The sequence below is a fragment of the Eriocheir sinensis genome, chromosome 4, assembly GCF_024679095.1.
Source record: "Eriocheir sinensis breed Jianghai 21 chromosome 4, ASM2467909v1, whole genome shotgun sequence".
NCBI lineage: Eukaryota > Metazoa > Arthropoda > Malacostraca > Decapoda > Varunidae > Eriocheir > Eriocheir sinensis.
Window position 1 is genome coordinate 25888838 of NC_066512.1, and position 9767 is coordinate 25898604.

Sequence of the window (9767 nt, forward strand, 5' to 3'; positions counted from 1 at the left end):
ACTCGTCCATCTCTCTCTTCTCCCCTCTCCCACCCAGTTATTTCCTGTCTTCCTTTTTCCACCATTCTTCTTCCTTTACTTTCCTTCCCTTTCCCTCCTCTTCCCTTCCTTATTTTATACCGTAACTTTGTCCATCCCTGTCCTTCCTCCGTCTTCCTCTCTTCACCGTTCTCCCCTTTCCTCCTCTCTGTTACCTCCATAACCTCGACCCATCTCTCTTCGTCTGTCTCTTTCTCATGCTAAATATATCTCCTTTCCATTCATTTATCTCCCTCCTCCCACTCCTTCCTTTCGTCGTCCATGTCTTTCTCCCTCTTTCGTTTTCCTCTCTCTTCTTTTCTCTCTCCTCGCTCTCGTTCGCTCTTTCTGTGACCTTCATTTTCTCTGTCTCTCTATCTCCCTCCCTTCTTTCTTAACGTTTACATATCTTACCTCTATGTCCCTTCTCTCTCTCTCTCTCTCTCTCTCTCTCTCTCTCTCTCTCTCTCTCTCTCTCTCTCTCTCTCTCTCTCTCTCTCTCTCTCTCTCTCTCTCTCTCTCTCTCTCTCTCTCTCTCTCTCTCTCTCTCTCTCTCTCCCTCCTTATAAGCTCCCTCCCTCCCTTCTTTCCTGACCTTTAACCTCTCAATCTCTCCCTTCTTCGTCCCTTCTTAACCTCCCTATATGCATTATCTCCCTTCCTCCCTTCTTTCCTAACCTGTATCTACTCTCTCCCTTCTCTCCCTTCTTCCCTCTCTTTCTGCCATCACTGTCTACTCCTCTTCTCTCTCTCTCTCCCTCCCTTCCTCCTTTCCTAACCCCTCTATCTAATCTCCCTCCCTCCCTTTTCTCCTAACCATATTATATTCTTTCTTTCCCTCCTCTCCCTTCCTCCATCCCTCCATTTCTACCATCACTATCTACCCTCCTCCCCCTCTCTCTCTCTATCTCTATCCCCTTCCCTCTCCCTCCTCCTCCTCCTCTTCTTTCCTCCTGTCAGCTCCGTGTCCTTATCAGTGGTAGCCTTGGGGCATTGGAGAGAAGGGAGGGGAGGGAGAGAAAAGGGGGGGAGGGGATGTTGCTTTGTATAGAGTCGATGGTTGGATAGCTTTTGAAAAACTCGACTCTTTTTTTTTTTTCTTTTTTTTCACCAACTTGAAGGAGAGAGAGAGAGAGAGAGAGAGAGAGAGAGAGAGATTATATATACCTACCGGTATTTATGTAACTTCTACTTGTTTTTTTCGTGTTTGTTTTGGATTTGTACGTTTGTATGTGTGTATGTATGTATGAATGTATGTAACTATATGTGTGTGTGTATATATGTATGTTTGTATGTAAATATGTATGTATGTATGTATGTGTGTGTACGTATTTATGTTTGGTATGTGTACTAACCTTCCTATCTTTTCATATTGCTTTGTAAATATGTATGTATGTATATATGTATGTTTGTGAAGATCTTCTGAACGGTGTATTAATATGTAGTAATAATAATAATAATAATAATAATAATAATAATAATAATAATAATGATATACTACTACTACTACTACTACTACTACTACTACTACTACTACTACTAAGAATAAGAATAAGAATAACAACAAAGCTCAAATAACGATGATAATAACAATGATAAAACAAGGTGCAATAATGATGATAAGAATAGGAAGAAGGAGAATAATAAGAATGAAAATAATGAGAATGAGAATAAGAACGATAATGAAAAAGAGTGAGAATAATGAGAATAAGAATGATAATGAAAAAGAGTGGGAATAATGAGAATGAGAATGAAAATAATGAGAATAACGAGAATGAGAATGATGAAAAATAGGAATAAAAAGAATGAGATGAGAATGAAAATAATGGGAATAACGAGAATGAGAATGATGAAAAATAAGAATAAAAAGAATGAGAACAATAAAAAAATGATCATAAGAGTAAGAACAACAATATCTAGTAAAAACAATAACACAAACACCTTGAATAACACAAACACCTTTAATAACACAAACACCTTTAATAACACAAACACCTTTAATAACACAAACACCTTGAATAACACAAACACCTTTAATAACACAAACACCTTTAATAATACAAAGACCATTTTTCCCCCATATTTACTACACCGGCGCCATCTAGTGCGAGTTTTTTTCCCCCTCGTATTTTCTTCCTCCGCCTCGCGCCGTAAATTTTCTTTCCATGTCGAGGCGAGAAAAAAAAAATAGGAAAAAGAAAACGCATTGCAAGTTTATGTATTGCGTATATCTGACGTTCAATTTGGAGGGGAAAAAGACGAGAGAGAGATTGCTTTTTTCCTAACATTGGTGGACGAAGGAGATAAAGGAAGGGGAGAAGATGGCAAAGGAAATGGATGAGAAACGTAGGAAAGAGAAATGGTGGCGTTGAGAGAGAGAGAGAGAGAGACGAAGTATTTAGAAACGTAACTATTAATGAAGTGAAAATTGAAACTATGATTTGTTGTTGTTTGTGCTGTTGACGTATTGCTGAAATCATGCCACCCCCTCCCACCTTCTCTCTCTCTCTCTCTCTCTCTCTCTCTCTCTCTCTCTCTCTCTCTCTCTCTCTCTCTCTCTCTCTCTCTCTCTCTCATTCAGGCAGTAAGTCAAACAGCTATTACATTTTTCATTAGTCAGCTTCATCACCATTTTTTTCTTTTTTTTTTACCATTTATTAACATTTTTTTGTTCTACATTTTTTTACCTTTTCCGTTTTACATTTTTCTCCTTTTTTATTTGTTCGCCTCTTTTACGTTTTCTTCTTCAATTCTCTTCCATTTTCTCCTCTGTATTTAGCTTCTTTACTCTTTTTTTCTTTCTCTTTATTCACTTTCTTATTTCTTTCATTTATCATCCGTTCATTTTAGCATTTTTATATATTACATTTTATTTTTTTCATCTACTTATTTTCCTTCCATAATATTTAGATAGTTGGTTATTTGTCATCTTCACACTCCATGTAATACTTATGAACACTAGTTTATAAATTAAAAATAAAATGTGTGTGTGTGTGTGTGTGTGTGTGTGTGTGTGTGTGTGTGTGTGTGTGTGTGTGTTTGGCCATTGTTAGTGGTCACGCCGGGTGTCCCACACAAGGTTAATGGCCCATGAGGAGGAGGAGGAGGAGGAGGAGGAGGAAAAGGAAGATGAGGAGAGGAAAGAGCTAAACCCGCTAAGGAAAGGGAGGAAGGGAGAGAAAGGGTGGAAGAGAGAAGATATAGATGTAGATAGGTAGAGAAAAGAAGAAAGAGGAAGGGAGAATATTAAGCAAAGAGAAGGGGGAGGAAAAGTGATAATGGGAAGAGAGGAGAGGAAAGAGAATGATAGGGAAGAGGGAGGGAGGGAGAGAGAAAGCGGGAGGGTGATGAAAGGGAGAAAGGAGAGAGATGAATGGGGAGAAAGGGAGTGAATGGAGAGGAAAGGACAGGAATAGATAAAGGAATAAAAGAGTAGATAATAATAGGAGGAGAGAGTAGATAATGGATGTGGTAAGTAGGTAGAAAATAGTGTAGATAGATAGAAAGATAAAAAGAGGAGTAAGATAAAGAGGGGAGGAATGTTAGCAGGAAAGGGTGGAGGTAGGTTTCTCCTCCTCCTCCTCCTCCTCTTCCTCCTCCTCCTCCTCTTCCTTCCTCCTTCCTATCAAATTCACAGCTCACTTCCTTAAAGAGAAAGAAAGACATCCTTCTCTCTCTCTCTCTCTCTCTCTCTCTCTCTCTCTCTCTCTCTCTCTCTCTCTCTCTCTCTCTCTCTCTAATTTAATTCCTTCCTCCTCCTCCTCCTCCTCCTCCTCCTCCTCCTCCTCCTCCTCCTCCTCCTCCTCCTCCTCTTCCTTGTCCTTCTCCCCTCTTCTTCTTTTTTCTTTTCTTTCCCCTCTTTCTTTTTTTTCGTCTATCCTCATTTCTTGTTTTTTTTCATCTTCCCTTCTTTTTCCTCCGCTCTGTTCATTCCTCCTCCTCCTCCTCCTCCTCCTCCTCCTCCTCCTCCTCCTCCTCCTCCTCCTCCTCCTCCTCCTCTTCAGTGTTTCCCTTTCTCCTCCTTCTCCACCTTCAACCTTCGTCCCTTCTTTCTTCTCGTCATCTTCAATCTTCTTTACTTGTTTCTTCCACTCCTTCCCCTCTTCTCCATCTACGATCGCTCTTCTTTAGTTTCTTCCTTCCTCCTCCTCCTCCTCCTCATGGGCGGGTAAGGGCTAAATCTTTGATATGCTTCGGGAGAGCTCATTTAAATATTTCGTTGTTCCGTCCCGTCCTTCCTCCGCCCTGAAGCTTACAAATGGACCCCCAGAAATATGCAGTAGTAGTAGTAGTAGTAGTAGTAGTAGTGGTAGTAGTAGTATGACTTTTCTCCTTTTTCTACTTTATTTCTCGTCATCCATGTTGCATTTTTACTATTTTTTTATACCTCCATCTTTTTTATTACGTTCATATCGTCGTTTCCTTCAATAACATGGTGGTGGTGGTGGTGATGGTTGTGGTGGAGGTGGTGGTGGTGATGGTGAAGGCTCTCGTTGGTGGTGAGGGTAATGATAGTGGTGATGGTATGCTTGCCGTTTCTGGTGATGATGATGATGATGATGATGGTATTAATAGTATGAGGTTACGTTCTTTTGCTATCTTAAAATAGTGAACCGACTGATCCTTAGTTGGCACACTGGTTGTACATTCACCACCAGTTCGACTCCCTCAAGCTCTCCCATTACAGTCTCTCTCTCCCCCTGCCTCGGCCGCTCCCTTGACGTCGGTTCCAGCACCATCAGTATGCCACGCCCTGCTCCCTATAAGCCCTCCTGGACCACTGTTACGGGTTATGGTTTGGTCTTACATATTAATTTTCTCTGTTATTATGGCGCAAACAGGCGAGGAGAAAGGAATTAGAAGTGTAGTTTTGGAAATGAAATGAGGATAGGAAACTGTTTAGGAGTTGCTGGGTTTTTTTTTTGTGTTGGTAATAATTGCTGTTTCTTATTGAGGGAAAGAAGGTTAAGTTAAGGGCATACGATTTAGCTGCACGTGGCCTCAGTGCTCATCTCTGTTGCTTTGATATACAGGTGGTTACGAGGTATTTTTAACTTTGCGTGTATTAGAAGGGAGAAGTTGGTCACACACACACACACACACACACACACACACACACACACACACACACACATACATAAGAACAAAGAAAATGGGAGGAGGGGGGACTGTGGGGGGGACTATACTTACATACATACATACATACATTCATACATTAAATTTGCGTTACAATGCCCTTCCCCAAATTACTGTGGTTAATTCAGTGTAGCGTTGTCTTGTTTCCCTTTAAAGCGGTAACCATGGCAACAACAGAGCGACTATTTTTGTTTATTCTTTGTAGGTTGAAAAATCATCTCTATACGGTGTGTGTGTGTGTGTGTGTGTGTGTGTGTGGTTGAGTTGCATTGATGTGGAGTAGGAGGAATGGTGGAAGTTTAGTGGAGGAGGAGGAGGTGGAGGAGGAGGAAAACAGTTGACGGTGAAAGAGGAAGATGAGCAGCTGGAGGAGAAGGAGGAGGAGGAAGGCGGAAAGGAGGATTGAAGGAAGGAAAGAAGGATGGAAGGAAGGGAGGAAGGTTGTGAAATAGAAGAGAGAAAGGAAGGAGGAGGAGGAGGAAGAGAAGGGAGATTATAGGTGAGGGAAAGAAGGAAGAGAGGGAGGGATGAAAGCGGAAAGAGAGAGGGGAGGAGATGGAAAGGAAGATGGGTGATGGGAGAAGGAAGGAGGATGGAGAAGGGAAGGAAGAAAAGAAGAAAAAAAATGAAGGAATAACGGAAATTAATACCTTCCCAAAAAATCTACTTCTCTCTTCTCTATTTTTTTCCTCCTTCTTTTTCTCACATTTCTCCTTTTTTCTCTCTCTTCCCTCTCCTAACCTTTCTTCTTTTCTCTCTTCCCTTTCCTGTCCTTTCTCTTTTTTTCTTATTTTACTTTCCTTTCTTTCTCTCTTTTGTCCTTCCTTACCTTGCTTCTCTTCTCTCTCTTCCCTTTCCATTTTCAAGTCTTTTTTAAATTATCTTGAAAATTTTAAAGTAATCCATTTTTTATTTATTTTTTTCTTATTCCCATTTTTCATTCGTCTGTTCACCTCTTCCTTCATTCGTTATACTGTTTACTTTTCTTTTCTTTTCTTTCTTTCCTTTGATCTCCTCCTCTCTTCCTTTCTTCCCTCCTTCCTCCTTTTCTTTTCCTTCTTTCCTTTGATCTCCTCCTTTCTTCCCTCCTTCCTCCTTTTCTTTTCCTTCCTTCCTTTGATCTCCTCCTTCCTTCCTTTCTTCTCTCCTCCTCCTTTCCATTCTTCTTCTTCTCATTCTTTCTTGCTGTTTTTCATTCGTTTCTTCCTTCCTTCCTTCATTTCTCTCCTTTATTTCTTCATTTTCATTTTCTCCTTTTCCTTCTGCACTCCATTCCATCTTTCTTCCCATTCTTTCTCACTTCTCTTATTTATTTCCTTCTTCCTTCATTCGTTCTTCAGTTTCCTCTCCAATTCCCTTTCCTCTATTTCCTTCATTTTCTTTTTATCTGCATTCCATCATTATTCTTCTCCTTCCTTCCTTCTTTCCTCAGTTTACTCTTCCATCTTCTTTTCCCTCTTTTCCTTTGATCTCCATTCCACCATTCTTCTTCTTCTCTTCCTTTCATCCTTCTTTCCTTCATTTTCTCCTTTGTCTTCTCATCCTTTTTTTTTCCTTTTGTTTTTGGTTCGTGATTCATTGCTTCCTGGTTCTTTCCTTCCAAGACTAATCCATTTTTTTTTCTTATGTCTCCTTTCCTTTATTTATTTCCTTTTTCCTTCCTTCCTTCCTTCCGTCTTTCCTTTCTTTCTTTGACTTTGTTCCTTCTATTATTTGATGTATTTTCCCTTTTCTCCTATTCCCTTTCTTTCGTTTTTTGTTTCGTCTTCATTTCTCTTTTCATTCTATCTTCCTCATTTTCTTTCATTTTCTTTATTCTTCTTTCCTTCTCTCCTTTCTCTTCTTCCATCCTTTCCTCCTTCCTTTCCTTCTTTTATTCTTTTCATCGTTTCGTATTTTTCTTCCTTTCTTGCTTCCTTCTTCCTTTTCTTCCTCCCTCCCTCCCTCTCTTCTCTCTTTCCTACCTGTAGTTTTTTTTTTCCTCCTTTCAATCTTCCTTACCTATCTTCACATCCATTCTGCTTGTCCTACCCTCCTCCTCCTCCTCCTCCTCCTCCTCCTCCTCCTCCTCCTGTTAGAACCATAAATTCATCCAGAGAAGCGAGGAAGGACTTGACAGCTGGCCTCCTCCTCCTCCTCCTCCTCCTCATCTTCCTCCTCCGCCTCCTCTTCTTCCTGCCATCTGTCTACCTCTTACATTCGGTCCTTCCTTCCTTCCTTCCTTCCTTCCTTCCTTTCTCTTCTTTATTCATTCTCAATTATTATTTTTTTATCTTTCCTTCCTCACTACACTGGCTTGGCTCGATCCTCCTCCTCTTCTTCCTCTTCTTCTTCCTCCTCCTCCTCCTCCTCCTCCTCGTATTTTTTTTCTTCCTCTCCTTCTCTATTTCTTCCTCCTCCTCTTCATTTTTTCTTCATCCTGCTCCTCTTCTTCCTCCTGTTGTCTTCCTCCTCCTCCTCCTCCTCCTCCTCCTCCTCCACATCTGGTTCGTGTCAGTCCGTTGAAACAGACTAATAATAACAGGAGAATTTTCAGTTTTGCTTTCTTTCTTTCTTCCTTTCTTTCATTTTCTTTTTTTTGCCATTTCTTTTATATTCCCCATCTTTACTCACTCGCGTTTCCCTTATTTGTATCTTTCCCGACTTCCTTCCTATTTATATTCATTTCTTTGTTTCCCTTCTTCGTTTTTCTTTCCTTTTAACCTTCTCTTCTTTCTCTCCCTCCTTCCTTCCTTCCTCTCTTCTTGCATTCCTTTGTTTGTTTCTTTTCCTTTCTTCCTTCCTTCGTTCCTTAAATTCTCGTGTAAGTTTTCTCTCTCTCTCTCTCTCTCTCTCTCTCTCTCTCTCTCTCTCTCTCTCTCTCTCTCTCTCTCTCTCTCTCTCTCTCTCTCTCTCTCTCTCTCTCTCTCTCTCTCTCTCTCTCTCTCTCTCTCTCTCTCATGATTCTTCGCGTCATATTCTTGTTTGTTTGTTTTCCTTTCTTCTTCTTTGTTTGTTTTTCATTTCTTCTTCTTTGTTTGTTTTTCATTTCTTCTTCTTTGTTTGTTTTTCTTTCTTCTTCTTTGTTTGTTTTTTGTTTCTCTATTCAACTTCCTCGGGACAGTTTTTATATTCCCTTCTGGCTTCCTTTGTGTCTCCACTAACTTTCCCTCCTCCTCCTCCTCGTTCTTCTCCTCCTCCTCCTCCTCCACGTCCTTCTCCTCCCACTCCTCTTCCTCAGCCTCCTCCACTCTTGCTCATCCTCCTCTTCCTTCACTTGTTCCCCTACCTCCTCCTCCTCCTCCTCCTCTTACTTTTCCTCCTCCTCCTAAATTGGTTGCCTCCTGGGGCTGTAAACAACACTTGCCTGACGGAGGGAAAACAACGACAACAACAACAACAACGACACTGTCTTGCGCAAAATCCTTGTTGGAGGCGAGGGAGAAGAAAGAGGAGGAGGAACACAAAGGCACACAAAGGAAGAACAAACAACAGCAGACTTGATGGTCCTCACGAGGCTGTTTGTGACGAACTACACTAACTATCTAATCAAAGGTGGAAGATGAAGGACAGCAAAGGCGAAGGCTCCTCCCTCCAGCCAAAGCTGGCAGGAAAGGAAAAAGAACCATGCAGCATGGAAAAACTGCATGGAAGTTATGTAGGAAAGAGGAAAGAACTACCATTACTGCCGTGGGTGATAAAAACGGGTGATAAAAACGGACAAGGACACCTGTATTCGAAAAATCTCAACGTTAGTACGACGATGAGTAATATCTTAGTTGCTGGTTGGATTCAAAATATTTGTCTAATGTATTTTTGAAGGCCGTAACTGTTGTACTATCAACGACATCACAGGGTAGAGAGCTCCAAACATTAACAACTCGATTGAAGAAGAAGTGTTTGGCTTCGTGCGACGAGAATCTTTTACCACTTATCTTCAAATTGTGATTTCTTCTTGTTCTGTTTGATCGAGCAATTGTAAATTAATCTTCCGCATTAATATCACTGAATTCTTTAAGCATTCTTCGTTTTGATAGGCTGAATAAATTTACGTCATTAAGCCTTTGTTTATAAGATAAATTTCTCAATCAGGAATCATTTTTGTTACTCTCCGTTGAACGCGTTTTAACTTTTCTACGTCTTTTCTGTAATAGAGCGACCAAAACTGTACACAGTACTCTACAGTAGATGGGGTCGAACCAGCGAATTATACATTTTTAATATTACTTTTTCCGATTTGATTTTAAAGACTCGTCCGATGAAGCCAACCAATTTGTTTGCGGTTTTAACTACATCTGTACAATGCTGAATGGGCTTTAAATCGCTTGATATAGTGATTCCAAGATCCTTTCTTTACTTACTGCAGAAAGTTGTTGGCCATTCATTACGTACAGAACGCAGGAGTAGGAGGAAGAGGAAGAAAAGGAGCAGAGAATAAAGGGGAAGAGGTGTGAGTGGACAAGAAAGAGGAAGAGGAAGAGGAGATGGAGGTTGTGTAAAGGAAGAAGAGAATGAAGAGTAGGAGGAAGAGGCGGAGGAGGAGAAGGAGGAGGGGGGAGTGGAAGGAGGAGGAGGAGAAGGAGGAGGTGGTCGTTGGGTTAGGTTAAGGACAGTGTTTTGTTTTACGAGGAGGA